The sequence below is a fragment of the Tenrec ecaudatus genome, chromosome 6 (genome assembly GCF_050624435.1).
Source record: "Tenrec ecaudatus isolate mTenEca1 chromosome 6, mTenEca1.hap1, whole genome shotgun sequence".
NCBI lineage: Eukaryota > Metazoa > Chordata > Mammalia > Afrosoricida > Tenrecidae > Tenrec > Tenrec ecaudatus.
Genome location: NC_134535.1, coordinates 94,767,666 through 94,784,243, shown reverse-complemented (window position 1 = coordinate 94,784,243; position 16,578 = coordinate 94,767,666). Strand labels below are relative to the sequence as shown.

Here is a 16,578-nt window from a genome sequence, read left to right as displayed (position 1 = left end):
CCTTCACTACCTTAATATATTTTCTTTACTTTTGATTTATCAGTCTGACTGTGAAGTACTTGTGTTGTGTTTCGCAGTATATATGTATACTGTATATGCATATACTGCATATGTATATACTGTATATGTATACTGCATGTGTATATACCGCATATCTGTCTTTTGGGGTTCTCTGAGCTCTGTGGATAGGTGGCTTGATTTCTTTGAATGCTCTTGACCATGAAACCTTCCAATACTGCTGAGCTGTGCTCTTTTCTTCTTGAATTCAATCGCATGGTGCTTTTACACCATTTCAGATTGCCCCACAATTCTTGAGTTGCTTGAGCTTTCACTTACCACTTCTTTTCTTTTTGTGCATCACTTTATATAATTTCTTTTAAGTTGACTTCAACTTCACTGAATATTTCCTCAGCTGTGTTGAGCTCATGAAAGAAATTCTTGGTCTCTGCATTGTTCTCTTTTATTTCTAACATTATTATTGGATTCTTTTTCAAATAGTTTCTCTCTCTGTGCTTAAATTTTGCCTCTGTTCATGTATGTTGGCTAGGTCTTTTAGCATTTTAATGTTTCATAAAATTTAAATGCTAATCTTGTGCGTAAAGCAGTTGAGACAGGTAGACTTTATTTATGCTTGAAAATAGGAACACCCTTCTTCTCTTAAGCTGTTAGCATCAGGAAATGAGGTAGGTTTAGTCGTTCTGCTTAGATTCAATGAAATACAAGCTTCAAATTTATCTAGTGGCAACCTAGGACTTAGACTAAAGGCTCTGGCGTGGGGTGGTTCACCACTATCTGTTACACTTTGGGTTCTCAGTTAACCCTCTTACATCTTCCCGGAGGGAATGCCCATGCTCTCCCCACATCTCAACAGAATATAAGATGTAGAATAAAGCTGCTTGACTTTGTGCTCAGGGCTAGGCTCATGCTAGTATTTGGAGTGGGGTGGGGTCCTTTAGTGTTCTGGTTTAATGTCACCTTTAGTAGACTCCTGGGGGCCTTTACTTTAAGGGTGGGGCTTTTTCTATATCCCTTACTCCCTGTTGTGGCCAAATGCATTATGTTTTTATTTGGTCTTAAAACACAGTTCCTTGTTTCTCCCTGAGGAGTAAAATCTATCTATTTGGCATTGCTTATAGTGCTTACTGCCCCTGGCATGCCTCCAGCCCCTGAGATAGTGAGTTTTCCTTTCTTTCTTTTAAATCATTTTATTGGGGGCTCATATAACTCTTATCACAATCCATCCATCCATTGTGTCAAGCACATTTGCATATTTGTTGCCATCATCATTCTCAAAACATTTGCTTTCTACTTGAGCCCTTGGTATCAGCTCCTCATTTTTCCCCTCCCTCCTCGCTTCCCCCTTCCTCATGAACCCTTGATAATTTATAAATTATTATTATTTTGTCATGTCTTATACTGTTTGACATCTTCCTTCACCCACTTTTCTGTTGTCCGGGCCCCAGGGAGGAGGTTATATGTAGATCCTTGAGATTGGTCCCCCTATCTACCCCACCTTCCCTCCACCCTCCTAGTATCGCCACTCTCACCACTTGTCCTGAGGTATTTATCTGTCCTGAATTCCCTGTGTTTCCACTTCCTATCTGTTTCAGTGTATATCCTCTGGTCTAGCCAGATTTGTAAGGTAGAATTGGGATCATGATAGTGGGTGGGGAGGAAGCATTTAGGAACTAGAGGAAAGTTGTGTCTCATCATTGCTACCCTGCACCCTGACTGACTCATCTCCTTCCTGTTACCCTTCTGTAAGAGGATGTCCAGTTGCCTACAGATGGGTCTTGGGTCCCCAATCTGCACTCCCTCTCATTTACAGTGGTATGATTTTTTGTTCTTTGATGCCCAATACCTGATCCCTTCGACACCTCGTGATCACACAGAATGTTTATTTTACATTTCCTCAGCCACAAGGTATCTTTGTCTTTGCCTCCTGTGGGTGGGGGACTTTGCTCTCCTCTTTACCCCAAGCACTGCCATAAGGCTTTTACTTTGTGGGAAACCAGATCCAGAGGAACAGTCAGGGGTCCCTTTCTGTCCCTCTGTAGTCGCCGTATTACCTGCATTGCCCGTGGGGCACTTAGGCTCATCTCTTGTCCTCAGTCAGTTTTTAAGCGAGTGCAAATTCTCCTGAGCTCAAATCCCTCAGCTGTGTCAGACTGACATGCTAGCCCACACTTGCCTTCAGCAGCCTCTCCAGGTCTCATGGATGACACCCCACCTCTGTGTCCTGCAGCGTGTGTGCTGCCTCTTCTTCCTGTACTCAGCTTCAGAGGTGAGAGCTTGTCTGCCCTGTCTCTCCTCACCTACTAGGCATTAGGTTCCTTGGGTGTCTTGAACTCCTTGCTCAAGGACAAGCTTAAGCAATATGAATTTGCATTTTATCCAGCTTTCCTCAAGGGGAAAGTAGGCACACCATCATGTACAGTTTTCTACCTCTTAAGTAAAAGCCAAAGATATCAGACTTTTCCAAATCACTGTCTTGGTGATGTAGAGGCCTATACCAAGCCAAGCACGTAAAAGATGCGAAGTCCATAGTGACTTTTTACAAAAATCAAATATTTATTGTAGAGAATGGAAACTCACTTTTGGCTAACCATCAAAAAACCAACAACATGATACGTCTTGGCCATCAAATCCTTCACATTCTCTCCTTCCACAACTCTCCATTCCATTGCGCTCCTCCCCTTCCTCCTTTCTGATAAGTACTACAGGGAGAGAGGGTGGACACAAACATATTTTGGAACTTCTCCCTCCGTGTTTCTTCTACTTTTCCTCTTTTCATCCCCACCAATGCTAGAGATGAAACATTCTACAAGCTACAGCGTCCACCAGGGAGTGAACTCTAGCAGAACCCAGGTGCCAGCCATTTCCAACGAGCTAGCTCAAAGAAGTCTGAAGATGACACTGGCTTTATCAAAAGCTACTTCTACCCCTCCCTCCCTCTTAAAAAACAAAAAGGTTTAGGCTTCTGCTGTGATATCGGCCTGAGTCTGTAACTTTAAGGCTCACTGGTAGTTCTGAGGGTTCTGCTTTTGGAGAAACGTTAGTGTCAGGGGGAAGATGGGTGCTGCCTAAGCACGAGCCTCACAAGATTCTTCTCAGAGACGGTCAGAACCTCATGATCGCTCTGTGTGTTCATGTTCCTTCCAAGCGAATCTGTTAGACTTCTTTTCAGCCTGTCTCTACCCCAAGCCCATTACCTTGTTTTAAAATTGCTCTTCTGTATTTTTAAGTGGTTACCTTATTAATCTGTTCAACCATAGGGAAAATACACACTTGAGCCTGATGTTAAATTTAATTATATTTAGCATTTGCTCCTATCTTGTAAAGTTATGGTACAAGAATGAGACACAATCAGATGATTTCAAGCATATACAGAGCTAATATTTACATATCAGTTTCCTATGCCTGTGTTGAAAAGGAAATTTAACTTCAAAGTATTTGTCTAAGTTCCTTGCTTGCCTGAGCAGTGTAACCACCTTGAAAGTCTCCTGAATTTTATTCCAACTCTTATTATAGAAAAATTAGAGCCCTTCTAGGATAAACATTCCATGGCCACCGCTTTAGGTTTGATCATTGTTGACTTGACAAAAGAGAGGTTAGCATCCCTTAACCTTTGCCTTTTCAAGACTGATAACATTAATTGAAATTTTGAGTGAATGATGTTAAACTCAAAATTGAAAACCGTCATTACTTGGGGCTAGTTAGGTTAATTTACATTAGTCACTAAATTGTAAGCTGAGATAAATATCTCACCTATCCCTGGGTTTTCCAGGAGAAGAGAAATGCCCTGGGATCTAGTAAAAAGGAAATACCCTGGCTTGATCACAGTTGCTGATCTGGGAGGTATAAATAGTTCCTCCAAGCTGACCACAAACTACCCTGTGATATCCCTGCACGGGGATGTGGGAAGAAGGCCCCAGGGCACACTCCAAATACCAAACTCACTGCCAACAAGTTGACCTTGACTTATTATGACCCCACAGCACCAGGACCGAACAGAACTGCCCCTGTGGCTATCTGAGGCTGTAACCTATACAGGAACAGAAATCTTCATCTTGCTCCCTTGCAGCAGCTGGTGGGTTTGAACTTCCTACCTAGTGCTCAGCAGTGCAGTACATCACCCACTCTACCACCAGAAACCCTGGATAGCACACAACTGTGTAATTTTTCCACCATGCCGAGAACATGGACTTTTAAAAATCTCAAAAGTGGTGGAAATAGTCATAAATAGTGAAAAAGAGAATCTCTGAATATTTATTTCCTTTGTTTTCAATATAATTTATTTAATTGTTAAGTTTATAGTAACTCAATTTCAATAGTGGATATTTAAACACCTAGAAAATTCACGAACATTAAAATTGGCATTTGAGAGTTGATGTGGGCTAGCTCCAGCAGTAAACATTTAAAGATAAGGGCCACGGAGCCCCATGTACTGACTGGGGTGTTGACCCACATCTCACGATCATTGAATGTTCGCAAAGGACTAGTTCCTGTGAATTCTAACCCATTGGAGAAAGCGACGTGCTTCTCCTTACAGTGATAGCCGGCATCCCCCAAACCAAGTTGGCTCTGATCTCCAGCCCCTAAACCACTTTGTATTGGTACATATGATTTGGCTTCTTTTTCCAATGTGATTATTTCTGGGTCGAAGCTATGGTCACTGTCGTCGAGAGTTTTTCATCTGTTTTTCATAAGCGAAGCAGCCTAGGTCACACGTCGAGGGCTTCATGTCCGACTTTGAAACACGATCTTTTCTTGTCCTCGTTGAAACCTGTTCCATGCCACTGCAATATCATTTTGCTCAGACAGATCCTTCCTGATACTCACTCCCTAGAACAAAATTATTAGTTATATTTTCAAGATGTTTTTATGACTATCTCATTCATTTCACAGGACAGGAGTCTGTGGTGTAATCTTTCCAGGAAATTACAGTTGCTGTTTTAAGATAAAACTGATGAAAAAGCAAAGCTTATTGCCATGTGCTGTACCACCACAAAACCAAACATTTCACAAAGAATTTGCTGCTATATTAATATCCTGCTATCGAACTAGCTTTTGATAGAAAATAAAACGTGTTCCAAAGCAAATGTGGCTGTCTACAGGGCAGACTAGAACTGCCCCTGTGGGTTTCCGAGATTGTAACTCTTTAAGGAGCTAGACCGTCTCATCTTTTTCCTGCAGCGAGGCTGATGGTTTGAACTGATGTCCATGAGGGTAGCGACCCAATGCAGAGCCCGCTATACCACCAGAGCTCCTGAATCAAACAAATTTGACAGCACGGAGTTTGATTTTTTGGAAGATGTTCATAAAAAATAATCTCTCCTATAACTTTGCCTCTCATATATGTATTGATGTTTGGTGAGCAAACCCATCCTCAAAGACAAGTTCATGCTAGTGTGTTTTTCCTTTGGACCTCATTGTCCAATAAGAATGGAATGAGAATGAAAACAAACTCTTTGTCCAAAGTTGTTTTTGAAACAGTTCTAGAGCTGGAGCATTAAACGTACTTGGTTTTAAATGTGAAAAAGCCCATCCCAAACAAAAGAAACGAACTCACATTCTTAGTAGTCAGAGTAGTGGCTGCCTTTTGGGGTGGGAGCCCATGGGAGGGGGAGTGCAAGGCTTCTGGACTTGGATCCATATCTTATGATCACTTAGTGTTTGGGCAAGGAAGGGGGCTGGCGAATGTTAGCCTATCGGAAGAAAGCTAGGTGAACCTCCTTACAGGCCGTCACTCCGCATCCCCAAAGCAGCTGGGTTTGGAGGGCCATCTCTTACAACAGGTGTGTTTTAAGCAGCTCTATTGGCTGTATGTCATGCAGCGTACAATTCCATGGTTTGATTATATTAAAGAGAGTTGTACACACCAGGTTTGAGCTGAGGGCTGGTTACACAGCTATGCCAGTTTAACAAGGTGTAGGATGATAAGATGGTCATAAATGTGACGTATATTCTGTAATGCAAATTTTAAAGTGTTTGCATATACATTACTTCAGCGTATACAAGGGGACTTCAAACCGTTTATGGATAAATTCTTTTTTAAGTCCATTTCCCCCTAAATTTTTGAAGCCGCCTTGTATGTCTGCCACATATGCTTGTGTGCATAATCATGATGCAGTTATTTAAAACAATGTACTTCCTTGATGTTTTAAAGTAACTTTTTAGTTGTAAGGAATCTAAACTTGTATAAAGCCCAGGGAGGAAGCCTGAATCTTTCAAATGTTAATGGATACTGTGGTGAGTGTATCGTGTATTTTGTTGTTGGGATTTATGCATTCGGGCACTCACACATCCAGCCTTCTCAAAGGAGCTCTTTATGGATTGAGTTGTACTTTTCAAAAGCCCCAAACCCAATCTCACGGCTCTCACCTCGATTCTGACTCAGAGTGACCTAATAGGACAGGGTAGAAGTACCTTTGTGGGTTTCTGAGCCAGTCACACTTTCCCAGAGCAGAAAGACGCATCTTTCCCCTACAGGGCAGCCGGTGGTCTCCTAGTGCTGACCTTGAACTTAGCAGCCCAACGTGCCATCAGGGCTCCTATTTCAAGAGCTCCACTGTCCGAAAATAGCTAAACATGTTGACTTTGTTTTGAATTAAAATAAAAGGAGGCATAATGAAATAGGTCTGAACAGCCCTCACACTAAAAATATATTTAATCTAAACAATTTCACAAAACTTTAAACTTGTTATTAGCTAAGAGAACTAGGAAATAATCTTAAAAACGGTTCCAATGTCAGGGATTCATATGTATCTAGAGAGACGTAGTAAGATTTAGTCCATGCTGTGCTTTGAATATCACGGGATAGGTCTGGTTGGTGACAGATCTTAACTTAGAGTTAAAAATCTTTACCTCCAAGAGCGTTCAATTACAAACAGAAGCATGAAAACAATCCAAAGGAACACATTCAATAAGGAGCTGTTATAGTTTCAGAAGCAGCCCTCGTACTGCTGCACCCTAAGTGTTGGGCTTTTAACTGTGAGACTGGCAGTTCGAACCCATCAGTTTCTCCTTGAGAGAGGAGGAGGAGGAGGAGGTCTGGTCCCATAACAATTGAGTTTCAGAACACTGTGGAGCAGTTTGACTGTCTCGTAGGGCCACTCTGATTTGGAATCAACTCGATGACAGTATTATTCTTTCTTAGACTGGGGAGTTATTAAACTTTCAGAGACTTAAAGTCATTTGAATTAATTTTTCAATTATACCGGTAACCTTTATCAAAATTCTTAGTACTGTTATTTTCCATGGTGATTGAATAGTATTTAGGTCATCTTCGTGAATCCTGGAAAATCATTTGGGTATACTGATACCTAATGTTATTTTTTTAAGCTAATTGAAATTTTAGGGAAACTGGTCAGTATTCCTGGTGAAACTAGAAACTCTTTCATGTGCCTTGGACAAGGTGGAAGTGTTTCAGGAGTTTGGAGTTTTGTTTTTAGGCTATCTACTCACTGTGACTAAAAGTCAGAATTGACTTGATATCAGGTAGATTTGGTTTGGTTGCTATATATACGCGCGTATTTGTACACACAGATGTGTATTTAAGTCAAACTCTTCCCAAATGACTGGAAAGATGTTTAAAGAGAGTTAGGATGTAGTTATGCTGTTCCCCCCCCCCCCTTTATTAACATCATAGGGAAATAAAACTTAAGACAAAGGAATATAACTATTAAACCTTGGAGGTGCTCATATACATTTCTTCTTTCATAGGTTAAATGACTTTTTAGTGTTTCAAATATTTAGATATGTGTAAAAATGCAAAAGAAGCAAACTATGTCCCGTTAACCAATTTGATATGCAAGGGAAGCATCTCGTGAACTCCTCTTCTTCAGCCACACGTTCCTTGACGACTCACTCGCTCCCAGCAGCCCTGTTCATGGCGGTGGGTTCTTCCTCAGGAAGGAGCGCACTCCTGAGCGCAGTATTTACATAATTGTGTTCCTTTTCTTATAATTCATCTGTCTCTACCCAACCACAGATGGGTATATATTTATATATAATATTTTCATGTCATTTCATTTATTTTTCAATCTTATATAATTAGACTCTTAACATATTAATTATTCTATCAAAATTTTCTGTGTTGAGCATGCTAATATTTATACTCCCTTTTCATACTTGGGGGGATTTTTGAAACATAAGTATGATTATGATACAGTTTAATAAACATTAACTTTGGCAATGTGGAAGTCAAAATCTGTCTTTGTTCTTAATATTTAACTACCCTTGGGAAAGTTGCTTAAATTATTTGAGACTTTTTTTTCACCTCCAGTATTATATAGTATATGTTTTATAAATAGTTTATGTAATTGTATTTGTATGTATGATGTAATATGGATATAATAAGTTTGTACCATAACAATGTTAGGTCTTTTTTGTGTTCTCATTCGATCATTCAGTTTTCTGGATTTTTAAAAACTATTTGTTGGATATTTAAAAACAAACAGAAGATGGGGAAAAACATTCCTTACGGAAAATGGCTTTGGGCGGTGGCTCATGTGTCTGATATGGCAGAAACTGTGAAGTCAGTAAGCCAGAAGGTCACTTCCAGCTCACATTGGTCATGTGACTTCTGGCAATGTTGGTCATGTGGTTGCTGCTACCTGCCAATGGGTCAAGACCAAACCTGGGACACAGTGACTTGACAAATGTTTTAACTTGTCATTGACCCTGATTATTCTTTGGTAAACAGAAATAAATGTGACTTAGCTCACAAAAACTTTGTGGTAATTAAATGGTGTTTTTAAATGAACTATTATTAATGTAATCAAAACTGTCCCAGGTTTACAGTGTTGTTTTTAAGTGCCATTGAGTTGGCTCAAGTCACAGAGATCCGTGTCCAGCACAGCACAGTTCCGCCATGTCCTGCAGCATCTGCACAGTTGTTGAGTGTCTTTAGAATATTTGTCTTATTCTCCTCTCCTTGAACAGGCCGTATTTGGATCTTCAGTCCCTGCAGTGAAATACAAATAATAGTCTACAATTTGGTATTCTTTGCCCCTGGTCTCCATATCCCTTCTTCCCATGGTGAAATGTTGCATGTCTCTTTTTCTGCAGCATAGCATCAAACTCGTAAGCAGAATGTCAGATTTAAGAATTTAATAATATTCAGTATTTTAAGAGTTAGAAAACAAATTCTACATAATTTTACCTCATCATCTGACAGAATACCTATTGTACCCCCATCTTTTCATTATCTACAAGGAGGTTTTAAAAAGTTTGTGGAAAACATCCACTATCTTTGAACTATATTTTTTCATGACCTTTTGGAAGGCCTCTTGTCGATACTTCAGAGAGGCCTGGTGGTACTGCAGGTTAGGGGTTCGACTTCTAACCACAAACCAGGGTTCAAATCGACCAGCTGCTCTTAAAAGAAAGGCCAGGCTGTCTGTTCCTGTAATATTCACAGTCTTGCAACTCACGTGCATGGTCACTATGAGACGAAATCAAATCAACGGCGGTGGGTTTGTAGACAGTTCAGTGTCTGAAGGGAGGTCACGGGCTATCATGCCGCCTCATTGTTCTCTGCCTGAAAACACTTTCCTTCCAGCCCTTTCCTATTAGCGTAAGCTTCGGGAGGGAAGGAATGAATGTTTCTAATGTCTTTATATGTTAGAATCTTTTAAGTGACAAAGATATTACAGTATTTGAATTTCCTAAACAAAACTGTGAGGTTGATTGAATCCTCATTTCACAGATGAAGAAACTGAGGCAGGTGGCAAAACTAACCTGCCGACCTAAAAAAATCTATTCCTGATTAGTATGTTCTAAATTACATGTTTAATTCTAATAAAAACTTTAATAGATAGCTACCTTTGCCTTGAATTCCACATGATAAAACCAAGGTTTGTGGAGTATTAATGACACAATCTAAGCAAAAACGGAATTGGTTGAAGTCTGAATTGAAACTTAAAATATACGTAACATTGGAAACCCTGTAATTTCCATTATACCACCCAGCATCTTCAAATACCATTGCACCAGAGAATCATTGTTTAATGTCTTCACAGGGAGATTGTAGTTCAGATATTTCTTCTGCTGCTGTGCCTCACAGAGTGGAATGAAAATCAGGTGGATTATTAACATTTACCTAGAAGGTTTTACTTGCTATAGTGTTCCCGTTCCATATGTTTTGGCAATCTTCTCATTTGTATTTTTTGATCGTGTATCATAGTGAATATGTTCGTCTTCTCTAGGGAACTTTGAACACCTTAGACTAGGCAAGCAGTACTCTATACATATTTGTTTCTCCAATATCTAGTCTAATTCTTGCAAGACAAAAGTATACACTAAATATTATTTTAGGTAAACGAATGGGATATGATAAGGGATGACTATGGTATTTAAAAACAGAGAAAGTAGGCATAATGCCTACGTATCAGAAAGCGGATATAGTCTTCTCCCATTAGGCATTCCTTTAAGGATACAAACATATTGGTGGATTATTTTTTAAGCTCTGCATGACATTGTTTTTCTTATTTGAGCCTCAATCATGGATTTTCCCAAATGGCAGTAGTCAGGCAGGCCAGTCTACCTTATAACAGTTATAGCAAGTTTCTTAGACTAAATAGACTTTGATTTATTCCAAACTTTGATTCATTGTGTTGACCTTTTGCACATTACAGGGTCCACTTAATATCTTATATAAATTATAAATTTACAATATTGGAAAACATCTTGTTCTCTGAAGAGATCAAATGTATCTAAAGTGGCCAGCCGTGTCCTTTAGCCATCCGAAAGGATCAGCAAAGTGCCTTTCTCAGGCAAGGCCAGCCTTCTGGAAAGTGGAGAATGGCTCCTTATTGCAGCCTTAGGCTTCGTGATAGCTGGGAGGACAATGTGCTGCTTTTTGCCAATAATGTCCATTCAAGCCATACTTGCTGCCTCACTTCTCTCATTGCTTAGGGACTCACTCTCTCCATAGCATCTCTCATGCCACACCTTGCCTATCTTCCTCTTTTCTGCTGGCACCTCATCGTGGGCTACTCTCAGTTGACTCTGTGTGAAAAATCACGAACCCATGTGGCGGTGCAGCCTTCACTGTCGACTGGGTCTTGGAATTTATACTTGAGGTAAAACAGAGACTTTTCTCCTGTTGTGATGGAAAGGAATGAATTCAGCTAATGTTCTCCTCCCTACCTGCTCATGCATTTTTAAATCCTGTCACTGCAGAGAGCATATATTTCTCTTGTTTGCACCTGTAATTTTTAAGAGTATGGCAGCAATTTCTATCTGCTAATTGGTTGTCCTTTATATCTTTGCATCTGATAAATTTCCAAAGATGATATTCTCTGCATATGAAATGGATTCTATAGAAGATTACATTAACAAAAGTTTTGATAAGATAAATATTAATACTTATCAACATGTTCTATAATGTTAGAAATGGCTGGTCTTTTAATCTCATATCTAACATTAAAGGATATTTCATATAAGATATATTAAAACTATTAATAATAAAATGTGCTATGTTATTTATGTAGAGTTCATTTGAGTAGTGACAATATATAGAAATCCATGGTTAAAACTGATCCAAGTAGAAAGATAAATATTGTATGCACTGAAGCACACAAAGTCAAAAGATACTACCAGGGTTCTAGTTCATGCTTGTAAGAGTTTATTGCAACTGCAACATGTTTAACCATGCGTCTGCCATCAGGAGCTGGCTGCAGAGAAGTTCCTTCAGCAATATACTTGTCTTGACCTCACTCACCAGGGTTCAGACAGTCCAACAGTGGTGTCCCTGGTGATCTGCTTAGGTCAGTTGAGTTCAAGACAGAGAGATCAGCTCAGAAGGTTATGGTGGGTGTTTGGGGGATTTCCATTAGATCAACTTGATAGATTTTCTCAAAGGACGCAGGGCAATGTGAGGATTTATTAAGCAGTTAATAAGAAAATGGGAAACTGCCTTGATGAGAAAAAGTCCAGGAAAGTTGTGTCGAAGAACTTGTTTTCCCTCATCCCATTGACAGTGTATCTGCTCATTCTTTGGGAGTTGCAAGGGCTTAGGAGGCTTTCCGCCGGAAAGCTCCCCTATCCAGCCGACAGCCACGATTTTGTACCATCGGGTTTCTTTTTCTTCCCGACTCCAAGGCCACTGCAAAGGGACACAGTGCGGGTCCTCTGCTGCTGGGAAAGGATGTAGATCCAAGAGCCAGGATTCTCCATGGAAGGCTTAGAGAGATGGACATCACCTTCAGAAGTACATAGATGTAGAGGGAAATGTGTTGAGAAACAATAGCTTCTCGGTTTGCTTAATAAAGTTTTCCTCTGAACAATCCTGAACTAAACCCCTATTGTTACCAGTGCCCTTACTAGCCTCACTGTTATTGGTATCTTGACTTAAAATCACCACAACCCTACGTCCTTTAAGGGTAAATTACCTGCTCCCCGAAGAATAGTTGTCAGATGGAAAGCCATGATTATACTGTGACAATTATTCTCTACTCTAGCCTTGAACTTGAACTTGATGGTTTCACTCTGATTTTATAAATTGTCAAGGACTACAACATAGAGCTGAGTTATCTGTGTGTGTGTGTGTGTTCACTGTTATATATCCACTTCCTCTCTATAATACACTTGGCAAACACTATCCTCCTGCCTGCAGTTTCCCTCGGTGAATATCAGCAAATGAACTGGGCATTTTCTTTTAACCCTACCTTTTCAGGACGTGACAAAAGCCTAATAAAAACAAAGATTTAAACTTTTAGAAGCAGGGCTCTCTGGCACTGACACACCCAGAGAAAAAGTAAGCAAGGTCCCAAACAGTGAATATTCATGAACGCATTCAATGATTTGAAAAAGAAGACGGTGCTTCTACATTTTTGCAATAAAAAAATGAATGACATTGAAATGAATTTTTTTCTTAGAAAGGGTATTCAGATGAGCCCGGGTGAAAAAGCATCTGTGTTTTAGAATTTTGCATCACTGCTTTCATTTTCTAAATTTTCACAGCAGCCTTGTTAATTTTCCAGAAATGACAGGGAAAATAAATAAACTTGGTATATCTCACCTAAAATGTCAAACATTCATCTTGAAGCTTCAGCATCTATGTCTTTTGGATGAAAGAATATGAAAGAATACTGATAATGTCGCATTTCTGACCAAAAGGAGTCCGATGGCGCCCTTCTGCCGTTTGCAAATGCCATCTCTTGTAGGCGAGTGTTTTACCCAAATGAAGGCTCTGGGGTTGGCGTCTTCTGCCTGAGATTTAGGTTGTGATTTTATTTGTGGAAATAAACCAATCACCGAGCTCCAATTGTCTTAAGGATGCAGTGATCAATAGCCCATTACTGGATAGAACGGCGACTACAGGAAGTGCATTGAAGATTTTAATGCATGAATTATGCATGTGGAGCTCATTCTTTAGTCTCCAAACAGAATGACAGGGTTTGTGAAGTCGCCTCGGATAGTTTCTTGCATTAAGTGACTGCAGTGAAATGCTTAATATTTTCAGGCATAGAAGCAGCATTGACTCAGGCCAGCCAATTTGGGGAGATGTAAATCCCCCGGCTCACAGCACAGAACGCTGTAGTTGGAAGAACTGCCGTGTAGAGTCAGCTTTGCTGTCATTTAACCTGCTCGCCCCAGAAGGTTGGCTGAAGGATGGGAGCGGCTGTGCCTGCCTCTGAGGTCGCAGCTTGAAGTCCGTTCGACTTGCTTTCTGCTGCAGGAGAGAGGCAGATTGTGATATTACAGCCATTGGATGCATCCGAATGGATGATTTGCAATAGATGCTACCCGGAACGACCGAGAACGGCACATGAGGTAGGCGTGAGGTTTTCCTGCCGGGTAGATCACTGTCGACCCTCAGATGGGCTGAGTTGGGCTACTGGCCATGCAGCCAGCGAGGGCGAGGCTGACTCACAGCCGGGCTTGGAACGCAGTGCCAGGGCTCGGTTGTGATGGTAATTATTTGGGGATGTGAGTGTAGGGTGCACTCTGGTCTTTCAGGCTGCTGCAAAGCTTTTCAAGCACGGGCGCCCTGGACAGATAGAGGACTGCACCCTGTGGAGGGGCAGCGCCCAGAGTGAGCTGGCCCGGTGAGAGCAAATTACCTTCTTGTGGAGAAGTTTTAGGACGCTGCAGCGTTCCTGGGACTCGAGTGATTTTCTTATGTCAACATTTTCAAATTTTAGCCAAAGATGCTGATAGAAGCTGACGAGGCTCACCCTCTCTCCCAGAAGTGAGGTGCTCCAACCCAAATCCAGGGTGCAAACATGTTGAGCAGATGAAATGAAAATGATTCAGGCTAGATGTCCTTGAAGGGAGACCTTGCCAGAAACACAAACCAGTTAGACTTCTACCTCGTGTGTATGTGTGTGTGTGTGTGTGTGTGTGTGTGTGTGTTTCCTGTTAAGAATGCCTTACTCAAAAGGTATCGCTACACCAGTTGTGACAGAGTACATTGAAAAATTGCCGCCTCTCAGAAATAGCATTTTATTTCGCACTTTCATGGACCTTTTGAAAATGAAGCTTATCCAACTAGGGAATTGACTGTATATGTGAGCCAAGTAAAATTTACAGACTTTGTGCAAAGCCAAAATATATAGTATTATGGTAATATATTTTCAGGAAGTCTGTATGAATTAATGCTTCTTGCCGAAATACATGCAAATAATTAGTCAATGTAAAAATCAGGTGCAATATGTTATGAATTCCTTAACATCTCTTGAGGGTGAGAAAATACCATTATAAATAGTCACTAAGAGACTTGAGATACAGTGGCCTCTGTAAGGATGCTTTTCATTGGTAAATTTACACTGTTTGTAAATGTATATAATACATAACGGATAGGTGTGTATCTAATGACTTCGGCATGCATGTTTATCACTCCTAAATTTTGAAAATGTGTTTGTTAGATCACCTGTCAAAAAGCAATCAAGTGAGAAAATAATGATAGGTAAGCCCAGGTATACTTTGTGCAATAAGGTGTCATTTTTATGAAGAAAACCAACCATAGAAGAGTGACGAAAGGGATGGGAGAAAAGTGGTCCTGAAAGGTTTCACGGTGAAATCTTTGCTTAGTTCTGCTGCGGGTGCTGCTACATTGCTTGAGCAGCCGCTCTCCTGCCCGGGAGAGTCGTGGCGCAGAGCTCTCATGTTGTAGGAGGATGTGTTCAAGTCCTCACAGTGAATCTAGAGCACGTAGATGAGGACTTTTCCACGTGGAATATTTCCTTCGGGAGGAGAAGACGCCGTCAAGATATCTTTGAGGGCTCTTGATGCTGAGTCACAATGTTCAGTTCTGTTCAAATACCCCCCATTAACAGCCAAGAATATGGAAAATGAGGGGGGAATGAAAGGGGGTAGGAACTTAGAGATAGTTATTGCCTAATGACACACAGTACATTTTTAGTAATGAATCTAATGGAAGTGCTACTTGTTGGATCTCCCTGAGGTACCCGTAGGAAACGAAAAGACCCCCGCAGAACCTACCCCCATGCCCCATGATGGGTGACAAGATCATAGCAGTCAAATTAATGGATTAACACGGGGGAGAGTGCATAAACACAGAGACCTACGGAGTACTGCGTTTGTATGTAACCAAATCTCTCTGTCATTGTGCTTGTCTGAACTCAAACCATTAATCAATCTCTTTTAAATGACAGGATTGTCAGATAAAGAGTGTTTCCTTGTTCATGCGAGGGAAATCTAGAACAAAATCAGCTCCGTTCCCAATCTTCCCAAGAGTCACGACTAATATGTATATGCTATTAATGGAAAAAACTAAAGAGAAATCAATGAGACTATCTTAATACAAACCCAAAGATATGAAATTCAGCCTCAAATGAGTTTAGACAGGGATTATTATAAGTATAACCACACAAAAGGCTGTTGAAAAGGAGACCTAAGACTTTATAAAAATATATATTCAATTGAAAAGGAAAGTAGAATGAGAAATATAGTAGTCAAATATTAAAGTATTTTTGATGTTTGAAACAAAAAATGTGTATAACTCATGGTTATATATTTTATTAATACCCTTTAAAGTCCATGTATGAGAATTCTGAACTATTATGGTTCACTAATATAAGGTTTTAAAATTCACTTTAAAAATGAATTTTAAAGGTGACTCAGGAGAGTACGTAATCAGTTGAAGGGAATAGTTTAAACTATTAAGCTATCAGATTTCTTTCTCTCTTTTTTTTGCTATCAGATTTCTTAGGGGAATAAATGCTGGTATGGAGATAGGATATTTATACACATGAATGTGTAATAAATCTAAGTACAAAACCCTATATACCAATTTAAAATTAACTATAAAGTAGGAAATATTTCAAATTGTAGAAAAATTGAAGGTAAGAGTATTTGAAAAAAGATAAAATGCCCGTTTTCCAAACTTAACATGCACACTGATTAATGCAAAACTTATAGTTGCGTGAAAAGGAAATTATCATAGCCTTCTTTAGTTTATAAAGTTCTTAAGAGCTTCAAGCTTCATAAAATTTATGGAAAAATGTTTAGTTATAGATCTGTAACAAGGATTGATACCAAAACCAATTCATTTTCTTGTTTCTCCATTGGAGAATTTTTTCTCCCATGAAATATTTTCCTTAAGAA

General features: G+C 39.9%; 1 protein-coding gene across 3 annotated transcripts in view; it reads left to right on the top strand.

Moving 5' to 3' along the window:
• CNTN1 (contactin 1) overlaps nucleotides 1-16,578 on the top strand; it is a 392,308-nt gene that overhangs the window by 135,319 nt on the left and 240,411 nt on the right. The gene's annotated exons all lie outside the window — the stretch shown is intronic.